The following is a 13,999-nucleotide window of genomic DNA, read 5'->3' as shown; positions in this document are numbered from 1 at the left end:
ATGAATCTTCAATGAAATCTTGAAAAGAGAGAACAGAGACTATCCAATGCTCAGGAAAGGAGATATGATGAGAAACATTGTGAGTGAACACAACTGAGGAAAATTTGGAACTGGAGGGATTGAGACCAAATGCACTGGAATGAAACGAGGGACACTGAAAAGGACAAACACTTGCAAAAGTACTTGAATTCAAATTCCGAAATCAGTCAAGAAAGTTAAATATAAGAAGGAGAAGAAAAGAAATTGAAGACATGCCAGCTTAAAAAGAAAAAGGGAAAATTTTGAAAGCATGTGAAAAGCAAAGAGTGAATGGGATGACAAGAAGTGCAGGGAAAGGGATGGAAGCCTGCTCAACTAATCTTCAAGGAAATCTTGAAAGGAGACAACTAAGACTAATAAACACTCAGGAACTGAGGTACACCTGTGTCCTGGTGCTGCAGGCCCTTGCCCAGAGGCTCTCCCAGCCAGCACTGCCCCTGCTCTTCCCTGCTCTGGGCCACAAGCTGCAAGTTCATTTGCTCCCTGGGCCACCGGCTGAGCCCCAAGCCAGGGCCGGGGCCTTTCCCCAGAGCTCTGCAGCCACTGCAATGCTCACAGCTCCGAGGCTGCAGCAGCTCCAGGAGCCTTTGCACACCGCTCCCGGGGATGCCCAGGCTGCCACTCTTGGCCTGTCTGTGCAGGGCAGGGGCCTGCACTCCATGATCCTGCTGCCTCCCTCCCAGCTCAGCCTTGGTGTCTCCTCCAGGTGCTGCCAGAGCTCTTGGGGCCGGGCCAGGAGTGGCACAGCCCCAGCGTTCCCCTCTCGGGGACATCACCGTGCTGGCAGCTCCAAGGTTCCCCTCTCAGTGACACCACAGCTGGGGGCAGCTCCAACGTTCCATGCCTTGGAGACGCTCCAAGGGAAGCGTCCAGAGCCACACCCAGTCGTGAAACTGACCAGGACAACCCCGCAGCCGACGCCGTCCTGCCGGGGACGCACTGAGGGGATCTCCTTCCCCTTCCCTCTGGCACGGAGGCAAATCCCATCCTCTCCTTGTCCTTCCTCCCCCAGACAAGGAGCTGAGCATGGAGACCAGGGAGGACAAATCCCCACGGCAGATCCTCGTGGAAGAGGCCGTTTTGAGCAGCTCCACGGGGCAGGAATCCGATGGGGAGGAACAGCCCCTGAGATTCCGCAGGAGGAGGGGCTGCAAAGGCAGATCACGAGGATCTGAGGAGGAAAGAGCCACCCTGTGCCAGGTAGGTGGCTGGAGATGGAGCCAGAGCTCAGACCTGGTGGTCCATGAGCAGCTTCATGATGGGGAGAATCCCCACAAGTGATTGGAGGTTGGAAGAGCTTCAGCAAGAGGTTCATCCTGATCCGTCACCAGAGGATTCACACTGGGGAACGACCCCACAAGTGTGGGGAATGTGGGAAGAGCTTCAGTAGGAGCTCCAGCCTGATAAATACCAGAGGATCCACACTGGGGAACGGCCTTACAAGTGTGAGGAATGTGGGATGAGCTTCAGAAGCAGCTTCAACCTGACCCAGCACCAGAACATCCACACTGGGGAGAAGCTGTACAAGTGTGGGGAATGTGGCAAAAGCTTCAGCCAGAGCTCCAGCCTTATTGTCCACCGAACGATCCACACCGGGGAGAGGCCCTACAAATGTTCCGAGTGTGGGAAGGGATTTCGGATCAGCAGCAGTCTCCTCCTTCACCAGCGGATTCACAGAGAGAGGCCCTTCCACTGCCCTGACTGCGGGCAGGGCTTCAAGCAGAACTCCACCCTCGTCAGGCACCAGCACATGCACAGCAGGGAGAGGCCCTATGAGTGTCCCCAGTGTGGGAAGAGCTTCTCACAGGGCTCAGCCTTGACCCAACACCAAGAGAGACACCTCTAAGGGAAGCCCTGTGAGTGCCCCCAGTGCAGGAAGAGCTTTGTGTGCTGCTCCAGCTGCATCCCCCACTGGAGGACCCACGTTGTGCCCTGGTGACCCACATTCCCTGTGATCCGTGTTGGGAAGACACCTGGCTGCTGATCCTTTTGGTTTGGCCTTCATTTTCTTCTGATTCATCTTCATCCCTTAAAACCAGCCAGAACAGGGTTGAAAAGAAAGAAATTGTTCAAAGATGTCTAAATCCCACCATTACACTGGTATTTGAGGGGGAATTTAGGATTTGGGGCCATATTCTGCAGGATTTGTGCCATCCTGGGGGATTTGATGCAGTGTTCTCCATCTCTTTGCACTCCAAAAGCCAGGAGGGATCAATCTGTCACCTCAAAACCACTCAAATCCCACTCTGAACAACTCAATTTTAACCCAAAAGGGCTGAATCCCACTGTAATGTGAGGAGGTTTTGGGTAGGGTGACAGAAACCATGACTCGAGACCTCTTGATCATGAGACAAACAGCACATTTTATTGTTCAGAAATCCCTTATACAGGAGGTTCAAAACTGCCGGTTCCAGACACTCGTAGGTCTGGGTCTCAGCCCTGCCCAGCTCCTTGACCAGCGATATGTCTGCTCTCTGCACTGCCTGTGACTGGTTGAGGTGTCTGCACGAGCTCTCCCATTCACCTTGGGACTTCTGGAACAAGCCAGGTCAGCCGAGTTGGGTCTGCTAGGACCACATTTATCTTGTCTAGCTAATAGATGAGCTACGACAAATCACTCTTTCAGTTATAATTTAAAAAGTAAGTGTTCTTAGTCATCCTTCTTGCAGGCGCCTTGCAGGTAGGACAACAAAGACAGTATGAATTTAATTTGAATGAGGCTTTTTACTCACTTTGATAAACTCAGCTTTCCTAGCCAGTGATGTGTCTCATGTATTGTTGGAGCTGCAGCATCCACGTCTAGGAGGTGTTGGGTGAAATCCACCAATATCACAATTTGCCAGGCTAGCATGTCACAGGTTAATTGCTCAGAAGTTACAAGTTCCAACTTAACACTAGAAAACAGTAAACAACTTTACTTAAAACCATTTCAATCAAAACACACATCTTTCTGCCTCTGATGTCTCCCAAAGGTTTGGATCCTGGAGTTTACATAAGGTGGTGGGTAAATTGTCTTCCTACTGACAATCTTTTACTTAGAAAAACAGAAGAACATGAGAGCAGCCAAGACTCTTGAGGGGGGTGTACACCCACCCCACACCTTTTCACCTTTCTTTGTTGAACAATTAGAACAGGAACAAAATGTGTGTTTTGGAGCAAAAGGAATCAGGTGAAACTTTAAACTGCCTATATGTTTTACCATCACTCAGGGTCTGCTGCTGCTGAAGGGCCTCTTTATCACAGTGAGGGCTTGAAGAGCCTCTTCTGGATGAGGCTTTTCATGTTTATCTGAGAGGAAAGAAGGTTTAACTCCTGTTAGCCAAATCAGTTAGTGCAAGTGACTTGCTTTTAGTTTTAGAAATTTGCTGTTGACTTTAAGAGGAGTTGGCATGAGTGAAATCTGAAAGGTGGCTGTTAGTAATTTTTAGCATGAAAATGCTCTGTTGAAATGCTGTAACTGAAATGGTAGGATTTTTGGAAGAGAAAAATAAATATCTTGGTGCTTGCCTTTTTCTTTGGAGGGTAAAAACAGCATGTAAATGATTATGAGTTTTATGCAGAAAAAATGTTCAAATTAAACCAAATTTTTGAATATCACATAGCATTATATTGTAACTTCAATGCACACCTGCAAAGAAGAGAGTTTACTACAGTTAGGACTAAACTGTTGAGAGTATTTAAAAACAGTATTAGAACGGATATTTGTTTTAATGGTGACTATTTGTTGTGTCCGATTGTTGAAAGCATAATTTTGTGGTGAGTCCTTTCTGGGTTTTTTCTGACTGTTGATCATCTGCATTCCCAGGGGCAGTGGGCTGTGGCAGGCGTGGCTGGGAGGGACGCCCGCCGCTCCCCGCGGCCATCCTGCCCATGCTCTGCTCTCCGGTCCCGGTGTGGGGGGCGCGGCGCTGCTCGGGGCCCCTCAGGATGGGGTTACTCGTGGGAAGCGTAGAATAAGGACTTTACAATTAGAAATTGTACAGCAGGTATGTTTTCTGTCCAGCTGGGACACACGGGGGGATGTCTCCTCCAAACCGTGCGTACCTGGTCAGAGCAAGGTCCAGGTTTAAATACACATTGATCCCACAAACCCACACCTCCCCACCCGCCCATTCCCCGCCTTCTCTCGCTTTGTATTCTAATTAGCTGTCACAGCTCCTGGTGCTCCTGAGCTGGGCTCTTGGGAGGAAGGCCGATGTCTTCCTCAGGTTGATCTTCGCTTCTGGGCAGGCACAGTGGAGGTTTGGCTCTTTTTCAGGTCACTTTGCTCTTGCCAAAGATTAGGAGCTTGATTTTGCTGGATTCAAGCCACAAAGTTCTGCTTTGTCTATTTGTGACAAATCCCTAGGTCCCGCTTTGCTGAGTTCCAACATTATACATCTTACCTGTATGACTTCTACTTAGTAACCACCTAACAACCAGGCTTAATAGCGAATCTTCTATGTGTTCTCAGTACAAGCTGTTTCTCTACTTCTACAAAATCACCAAAAGCTGCTTCTAAAATCTTGTATTTTTATATTCATAAACATCCTCCATATCACGTGTAGTTAGGTTTTTCTCTAGTACAGTATCAGCGTACGAGGGCCCGCAGCAGACGGGAGTTGGGGCTGTTGTAGGAGCGGTGGCAGTGGCTGGTAGGGCTTTCCCAGCTTACAAGATGTTGGCCACGCTTTACCGGGTGAATTTTGCTGTGGTGGGGGAGGCAGGGAACGCGGTGCCGCTTCTGTTCTGCTTTGTAGTTGCCTGAGGCTTCGCACGCTCCCCTCTCTTGCCGTCTCTGTCGCTGCTGCTGCGCTTTCGCAGAGGCTGGGCTGAGAGGGGGCACGCCGCTAGGAAGGGTCTCCCCGGCCCCGACCACCCGCCCCACTCGGCTCTGGCTGAGGCCACATGGTGCGGGGCAGCAACAGCATTTTGGGATATTGTCAGGGTCCCCTCTTGTAGTCATGCACCCCCCACTCCCGAGTCAGCATTTCTGGATAAGGAAAAGGGTTTCAGTTGACCTGAAACATAAGGAAACCAAACTAGAAAGTTCTGTGTATTTCTCTTTGTAATTGGCTCAATGCCAAGAGAGAAGCACCTGTTGGACCTTGTCACTGTCCTTCAAAGTTTGTACCTTTCCTTACTGGCAATATGCCAGTGGAACCCACCTAGACTATTAAGTACTAAAGGGATTACACAAAAGAACCAAAGAGCTTTTTTGGGACTGCCGTAACAGTGTCAGGATGGTCTCTGCACTGTGTTCGACTTGCATTTTATTTTCTGTTTATGTTTACTATTTTCCTTTATTAAACCTTCTGTTTTACAAAGCATGTCCGGGGAAGTTGTCACGCTCCATGATTTAAGCCATTTCCCTGAAAGCTGGCAGGATGTGATGTCCCGCAGTCCCGGGTGCCGGCAGCGCCGGCCGGGTCTCCCATTCTCTCGGGTGCTGACTGCTGCGCTTGCAGAAACTCCGCTGCACAGAGACCACCTCCAGCCCACACGAAGGGAAGCACAAATGGAGACAGCCCAGCCCCCATTCACTGCGGGGAGAAGGACAGACATGAGCTGATGCCCCAAATTCCCACAGAAAATGAGGACACACACCACCCGCCCCTTCCATAGCGGAGGAGCAGCAGCGAGGAGAGGAGGGCAGAGATGAGCTGATCCCCTCATCCCCACCATATACCTTGATCCTAGCCAAGGGCAAAAACAAAGGTGCGGAGACCCCACCAGAAACTCCGCTCCAGAGACCTCCTCCAGCCCATGGCCAAGGACAGCACGAACAGAAACGACCCAGCCCCCATCCATTGGGGACGAGGAGGACAGACATGACCTGACCCCCCAGAGTGGAGGATGGAGATGAACCTGGCCCCCCTCAGTAAGCTGAGGAGGACGGAGAGCACCCGGTGCCTCTGTCCCTCTCACGCCAGGGGATTCTCAGGAGGTCACCCCAATGAATGGAGGGAGACAGGGACCATCCGACCCCCCACATTTAAGGGAAGAGGACAGAGAGGAAGAGTGATAAGAGGGAGAGTGATCCTCCCTGGGCCTCCTCAGATCTGTGATAGTCGGAGAGCCCCGAAAAAGGGTGGGGGGGAAACAAGAGAGTGGCAGAGAGATTAAGTAGAAAAATCCAGGGATGATTCTCAGCACAGCTCTGGGCTTGGCTTTTTGCATTCATTCTTCTCCCTCAGCCTTGCTTCCTTCTCCCTAGACCTGGGATCACTGGACAGTGGTGTCACCTGAGCCTCAGCTCAAGGTCCCTGAGCTCAACTCACGGCCCAAAGTTCCCCTCAGGAGGCACATTCATGGAATCGGGGCTGGGTGTAAGGTCAGCGTTAAACGTGGCCTTGGGTTTAGGGCTGCGGCTTTAGGAAGGGTCTGGAACTGGGGCTGGATTTGAGGTCAGGGTTGTGAAAAACGCCAATCACTTGTTTTAAAATTTTAAAAGTTTAATAGTAATAAAAATGGTTATAAAAATCGAATTAGGGTAATAAAGAAATTGAACAATTAGGGTTAGGACAATACGAGACAATAAAAACAAAGTAACAGATGTCTGGGTGCCTTCCCGAGCAAAAAGCTCTGAAGAAGGACCCCCGTTAACAAAGGAATATCTCTTAAAAGCAATAGCCTGTTGAATATTCATACATTTCATACTTGATGCATAAATTCCATTCAAACAAAGAATTCTCTCTGGTTAGTGTCACTTTTTTCCCCTTAATCTCTGTGGTGTCTTTTTGGGTCTGAGCAAGGCAGGAGAAGTTGGTCTCTTCTGATAAGGAAGTCATAAATTTTTTTCTCTGAAGGATTTACATTTTCCTATGGTTCGTATATAAAAACTACATTTTAACTAAAAAACTACATTTACCATACTATCAAAATATTAATACAACATTACTAATCAATACAACATAATACATATAGTAAATATCTTGCGTAGAGCCATATAATATGCTCTTTTCACAAAAACCCACACAAAAATGCCCTCAAATCACACTTCAATCTCACCAAAGGTTGTAAAATCCACCCTGAAAATACCTGGTTTGGCTTAAAATCACCCAAAGGGACCTAAAGTCCCCTGTAAAACCCACCAGACCTGGCCAAAAACACCCAAATAGGTCAAAACCCCAAGCAAATAGGCTTCAATTCATCTAAAATTATCTAAAATCTGCTGTAAAACTGCCTTGCTTATCCAAAAATCACTCAAATTGGACTATACCCCACCAGATTTTGCCTAAAATCAACCAAATGGGACTAAAATAATCAAAAATTACCTAAAATCCACCCTAAAACCCACCAGATTTGGCCAAAAATCAATCAAAGGTGCCTAAAATCCCCCCTAAGCGTCCCCAGTTTTGCCTAAAATCACCCAAACTGGCCTAAAATCTCCGCGACCACAACCGAGACAGAGACCGAGACCAAGATCAGCACCAGAACCGGCACCAGCACCAAGACTCAGACCGACACCGGATCCGAGCCTGGCACCAAGAGCGGCACTGCTCTGGGACCGGCACTGAGACCAACACTGGGACCAGAACCGACACCAGAACCGACACCGACACTGCTCCGGGAGCCGGATCAACACTAGGACCAGAACCAACGACAGAACTGAGACTGGCACTGCACAGGCACCGGGACTGAGACCGAGACCAAGACTGAAACCGGCAACAGAACTGGAACTGGGACCAAGACTGAGACCAAGACCGGCACCGGAACCAGCACCGAGACTGGCACCGCTCTGGTACTGGGACCGAGAATGAGATTGGCACTGAGAGCACTCCGGGACCAAGACAGGCAGTGGTACCGACACTGGGACCGGCACTGATCCGAGACCGAGACTGAGGCCGGGACTGAACCCGGGCCTGGCACCGAGACTGGCACCCCTGGAGTGTGTGCCATGCAGGACCAGACAGACTGGGATCATGCGGACTGGCACCTTGTAGGCTGGGATTGTACACACTGGGATCACACGGACTGGGATTTCACAGGCTGGCAGCGCATGGATCAGAACCACAGAGACTGGGATCATACAAACTGGGATCATATGGAGCGGGATGGCTGCAGCGGAACGACGCGAACCGAGGCGGTCCCGCCCGGCCCAGGGCTCCCTCCCAGTCCCGCCCGGGTGTGCGGCCAAAACTGCCCGGAGCGAACGCGGCGGTCCCGGAGCGATCCTGGAGCCAATCCCGGAGCGATTCGGGGTCCGATCCCCGTCCCGGTGCCGCCTCCAGTCTCAAGTCTCAGTCCCGGAGCGCTCCCGGTGCTGATTCCGGTCCCGGTGTCGATCTCGATCCCGGAGCGGTGCCATTCTTGGTGCCGGTGCCGGTTCCCGTTCCACTCCTGGTCTCAATCTCGGTCTCGGACTCGGTCTCGGAGCGTTCCCGGTACCGGAGCCGGTGCCGGTCTTGGTCCCGGAGTGCTCCCAGTGCCAATCTCAGTCTCGGTCCCGGAGCAGTTCCAGTCTCGGTGCTGGTTTCCGGTGCCGCTCTTGGTCTCAGTCCTGGGGTGCTCCCGGTCTCGGTTCTGGCCGCAGTCCTGGAGCAGTCCTGGAGCGCTCCCGCCGCCGGTGCCGGTTCCAAAGCATTCCCGGTGCCGGTCCCAGTGTCGCTCTTGGTGTCAGTCTTGGTCCCTGCACCGGTTCTGGTGCCGGGTTTGGTCTCGGTCTCGGTCCCAGTGCCGGTGCCAGAGCGGTGCCGGTCTCGGTTCCGGTGTCGGTCTCAGTCTTGGTGCTGGTGTCGGTTCTGGTGCTGATCTCGGTCTCGGTGCCGGAGATTTCAGACCCTTTTGGGTGATTTTAGGGCAAAGCGAGCCCTTGTAGGAGGGCGCGTCCCCTTGGCCACGCCCACTCTCCTCCTCCTTCCCGCCCTTTCCTTGACCCCGCCCCTTTCCCCTGCCAGGCCCTGCGCTTTCCCTGAGCCCGCCTCATTTCATTCCTTCCCTGCCCTTTCATTGGCCGCAGCTCTCTTCTCCCTTGAGCCCCGCCTATCTGCTGGCGCGTTGTCTCCGGCGCATGCGCAGACTGCTCGGAAGTTGCTTCCCCGGAGTGCCGCCATCTTTGCTCCTGGTCCCCGACGGGGCTCCCGCGTGTCTGAGACCTACGGTGGGGCAATGGGGGATCTCTCGGGGATCCTGAGGGGTCTGAGTGGACCTGGGGGTCTCTCTAGGGGATTGGGGGGGTCTCTAGGGGATTTGGTGGGTCTGGGTGTCCCTAAGGGGTTTGGGGGGCGGCTATAGGGGCTCTGTAGGGGTCTGGGGGGTCTCTGGAGGGTCCAGAGGAGTCCTTAAAGGGGCTCGGGGGGTCCCTAAATGGAGTCGGGGAGTCTTTTTAGGGGCTTTGTGGGTTTGAGGGGTCTATTGGGATCTATAGGGGTCTGAGGGAGCCTCTAGCGGTTTCGGGGAAGTCTGGGGGTGTTTGTGGCTCCCTATGGGGGATTTGGGGGGGTCTAGGGGTCTCCAGAGAGGGTCTGAGGGAGCTATAGGGGATCTCTGGGGGATCTATAGAGGGTCCAGAGGGGCCTGGGTGTCCCTGTGGGGGATCTGGGGGGGTCTCTAGGGGCTCTGGGAGTCCCTATAGGGGATTTGGGGTGGTCTCGGGGTGCTCTAGAGGCTCTATAGGGGTCTGGGGGAGCCAATAAAGGGTCTGCGGGTGTCTCAGTATCTCTATAAGGAGATTCTGGGATCCTTCAAGGGAATTTTTTTTTTTAATTTTGGGCTCTGTATGGGGAATTCTTGCGGTCTAAATGGGGAAATTTTGGGTTTTCTATTGGGAAGTTTTTTGAATTTTGGGGCAAATGCAGGAAGTTGGGGAATTTCAGGTCCAAGTGTGGGAATTTTCAGATCTCTAGGGAGGATTTTGGGGGAATTTTGTGTCCAAACATGGGAAATTTGGGGAATTTTAGGTCCAAATGTAGGAAATCTTGGCAATTTGGGTCCAAATGTGGGATTTTTTTTCCAGATTTCCTCTTCAAGTTCTGGATGATTGGCAGCGCCAGCACCAGCAAGTCCTACCTGCTGCAGCCCTTCATCAAGAGCAAGTGTAGGAAATTCTGGGAATTTTCAGGGATTTTGGGAATTCCGGGCGGTCGGGGGAGTTTGGGGGGGATTTTTTTAATGTTTCTGGGCATTTTAAGGGTTTGGTTGCTTGTTTCTTTGTTTGTTTTTTTGTTTTTCATTTTCTGGGTGTTTTTTGTTGGGTTTGGGGAATTTTTTGAAATTTGGGGAATATTGCTGGCATTTTTGGAGGAATTTTCAAGGTTTTCCTTTCTTATAGCTCTTTTGATGCTTTTTTTAGTTTTTTTTTTTAAATTTGCTTTTTTGATGCAATTTGGGACAATTTTTTTGAATTTTTGGAATTCTGTGTCCCTCCTGGCTCTCCTCCATCCTGCGGGCATTTCCTGTCACTTTTGAGTTATTTTTGGTCACTTTTGGGCGCTTTTGGCCATTTTTGTGGTGTTTTCTGTCATATGGGGTAATTTGGGGCAATTTTCTCTCATTTTTGGGTACATTTAAAGGGGATTTTTGGTCATTTATTGTGCTATTTTCTGTCATTTTGAGCCATTTTTTGTAATTTTGGGTACATTTCTAGTCAGTTTTTGATCATTTTGGGGCCATTTTCTGCCACTTTTTGGTCTCTTGAGGGGTGTTTTTGGTGACTTTTGTGCCCTTCTTTGCTGGCTTCAGTCCCGGTCTCAGTCTTGATCTCAGCGCAGTCCAGGTCCCAGTGCCGGTAGCGGTGTCAGTCTTGGTCCCGGAGTGCTCCCAGTGCCAATCTCAGTCTGGGTCCCAGTCCCGGAGCGGTGCCAGTCTCGGTGCTGGTTCCGGTGCCGGTCTTGGTCTCAGTCTTGGTCCCAGTGCCAGTTCTGGTGTCAGTTACGGTCTTGGTCTCAGTCCCGGTCCCGGTGCCTCTGTGGCGCCGGTCTCAGTTCCGGTGTACTGGTTCCGGTCCTGGTCCCGGTCCTGCAGCGGTGCCGCTCTCAGTTCTGGTGTCAGTTCTGGTCCCAGTCTTGGTCTCGGTGCCCGTCCCAGAGCAGCGCCGCTGTCGGTGCCGGTCTCGGATTCGGTGTCGGTCTGAGTCTTGGTGCTGGTGCCGGTTCTGGTGCTGATCTTGGTCTGGGTCTCAGTCCAGGTCCTGGAGATTTTAGGCCCATTTGGGTAATTTTCGGCCAAAGCGTGTTGCGTTGTGGTTTTTGGGAGTGGAGCTGAAGCCCAGAGCCGATAAGCCTCTGCGGTGGAAAGGCCGCTTGGGGAAGCTCAGGCGAAGCAGTCAAGCTCACACATGCACACACGCCACGTGGGCAGCTCAGCAAGGAGAGGCCAGAAGGCCTTTGCACTGGATCAGTTCCAGCCAGGTTTATTTCCAGAAGCCCAAGGGGAATCCAGATTGGAAAGGGGAGCACGTGTGCCGGTCTCCAGCTCAAGTGTGAGCTTCAGCAGCCAAAGACCTTGAGGCACGGGGGCAGAGCAAAGGGCAGGAAAGGTCAGTGTCCTGTAGGGAAAACGGGGCCAGTCCCCGGGAACCCCAAACCAATGGAGACACAGAGGAAAGGAGAAACCAAAGGGCCAGGGGAATCAGGGAGGGGAGAAACTGAGGCAAATCATCGTGTCCAGAGCCCCATTGGGAAGTTCTCTGTCTCAGGCTGGGCAGGTGACTCTATGATCTGTCCTGCCAAGGCCAGGCCCTAGGTATTATGGCAAGGGGCTGCAGGGACTCCACACTCAGCATGATTCCAGTTGCTCACAGCCACTCCCAGTCAATCCCAGTATGATTCCCATCACCCTCAGTGTGATCCCAGTTCTTCCCAGCATGGACCCAGCTGTTCCCACTGTGATCCCAGTATGATCCCAATTTCCCCCTCAAAGTTCCAGTTGTTCCCAGTTCCTCACAGTATGATCCCAGTTTCCCCTGGAATAGTCCCAGTCCCTCTCAGCATGTTCCCAGTGACTCCCAGTTGCCCCCAGTGTAGATCCACTCACTCCCAATTGCCTGTTTTTTATGGACCCCAGATGCCCAGTGACTTCTAGAGATGGTCTTGGGCAGAGAGACCTTCAAACTCAACGTGCTCATCCCTTGTTTTCCCCCCAGACAGGATTTCCCATTCCCAACCCTTCGCAGGATGGAGGAGGAGGCTGTGAGGAAGAGGAAGGTGCCCCAGGACAGCCAGGCAGGTGAGGAGGAAGTCAGTGCCCCTTTCCCCCTCTCTCCTGCTCCATCTCCCAGCCCAGCACGGCCCCCGGCTGCAGGACAACCCCGCAGCCGACGCCGTCCTGCCGGGGACGCACTGAGGGGATCTCCTTCCCCTTCCCTCTGGCACGGAGGCAAATCCCATCCTCTCCTTGTCCTTCCTCCCCCAGACAAGGAGCTGAGCATGGAGACCAGGGAGGACAAATCCCCACGGCAGATCCTCGTGGAAGAGGCCGTTTTGAGCAGCTCCACGGTGCAGGAATCCAACGGGGAGGAAAAGTCCTGGCGATCCCTCGTGAGAAGAGACTGCAAAAGCAGATCACGAGGATCTGAGGAGGAAAGAGCCACCCTGTGCCAGGAAGGCGACCAGAGATGGAGCCAGAGCTCAGACCTGGTGGTCCATGAGCAGCTTCATGATGGGGAGAAGCCCCACAAGTGCTTTGGGTGTGCGAAGAGCTTCAGCTGGCGAAGCCACCTGCTTCGCCACCAGAGGATTCACACTGGGGAACGACCCCACAAGTGTGGGGAATGTGGGAAGAGCTTCAGGCACAACTCCAGCCTGATCTATCACCAGAGGATCCACACTGGGGAGAGGCCTTACGAGTGTGGAGAATGTGGGATGAGCTTCAGGAAGAGCTGCTACCTGATCCGCCACCAGAGGATCCACACTGGGGAGATGCCCTATGAGTGTGGGGAATGTGGGAAGAGGTTCAGACAGAGCTCCAGCCTAACCCAGCACCAGAAGATCCACACTGAGGAACGGCCATACAAGTGTGGGGAATGTGGGAAGTGCTTCAGGCACCGTAGCTACCTGATCTCTACACCAGAGGATCCACACTGGGGAGAGGCCCTACAAGTGTTCCGAGTGTAGGATGGGGTTTCTGACCAGCTCCCAGCTCCTTGAACATCAGCAGACACACACAGAGGAGAGGCCCTTCCGCTGCCCCGACTGTGGGAAGGGCTTCAAGCACAACTCCAACCTCACCAGTCACAGGCGCATCCACACCGGGGAGAGGCCCCACGAGTGTGATGTATGTGGGATGAGCTTCATACAGAGCTGTGACCTGATCCGCCACCAGAGGACCCACACTGGGGAGAGGCCTTATGAGTGTGATAAATGCATCAAGAAGTTCCATACAAGCTCCAGTCTCCTCCTGCACCAGCGGATTCACACAGAGGAGAGGCCCTTCCGCTGCCCCGACTGCAGGAAGGGCTTCACGCGGAACTCCACGCTCTCCAACCACCGGCGCATCCACACTGGGGAGAGGCCCCACGAGTGTCCCCAGTGTGGGAAGAGCTTTTCACGGAGGTCTCACATGACCAGACACCAACTGAGGCACCAGTAAGGGAAGCCCTGCGAATGCCCCCAGTGCAGGAAGAGCTTCGTGCACTGCTCCAACTGCATCCCCCACTGGAGGTTGCATGAGTGCCCTGGTGACCCACATTCCCTGTGGTCCATGTTGGGAAGACACCTGGCTGGTTATCCTTTATTTTGGCCTTAATTTTTTCTCTTCTACCTCTCTTTGCACTCCAGAAGCCAAGAGGAATTGGTCTGTCACCTCAAAACCACTCCAATCCCACTGAGAACAACTCAAATTTAACTGACAGGGTTCAATCCCACCCCAAATGGCTTGTTCCCACCTCAGAAAAACTCAATCCCATGCCAAACTTACTCGATTCCACAGCTTCCAGGGTGAGATGGGGTTGGAAGGAGATTGGGAGATGTGGGATCCAAATTTGGAGCAATGGGATTAGGATTGTGTGGGGCTGGGTGAGTGGGATGTATTTGATAGTAAA

At 52.4% G+C, this 13,999-nt stretch overlaps 2 pseudogenes; one reads left to right on the top strand and one right to left on the bottom strand.

Moving 5' to 3' along the window:
• The window catches only part of LOC120764662 (uncharacterized), a 263,621-nt pseudogene that overhangs the window by 114,660 nt on the left and 134,962 nt on the right, over positions 1-13,999 (top strand).
• The window catches only part of LOC120764663 (zinc finger protein 850-like), an 88,179-nt pseudogene that overhangs the window by 33,918 nt on the left and 40,262 nt on the right, over positions 1-13,999 (bottom strand).

This window comes from Hirundo rustica, chromosome 34, assembly GCF_015227805.2.
Source record: "Hirundo rustica isolate bHirRus1 chromosome 34, bHirRus1.pri.v3, whole genome shotgun sequence".
NCBI lineage: Eukaryota > Metazoa > Chordata > Aves > Passeriformes > Hirundinidae > Hirundo > Hirundo rustica.
The sequence above is the reverse complement of the archived record's forward strand: the minus strand, read 5'-3'. Positions and strand labels throughout refer to the sequence as shown.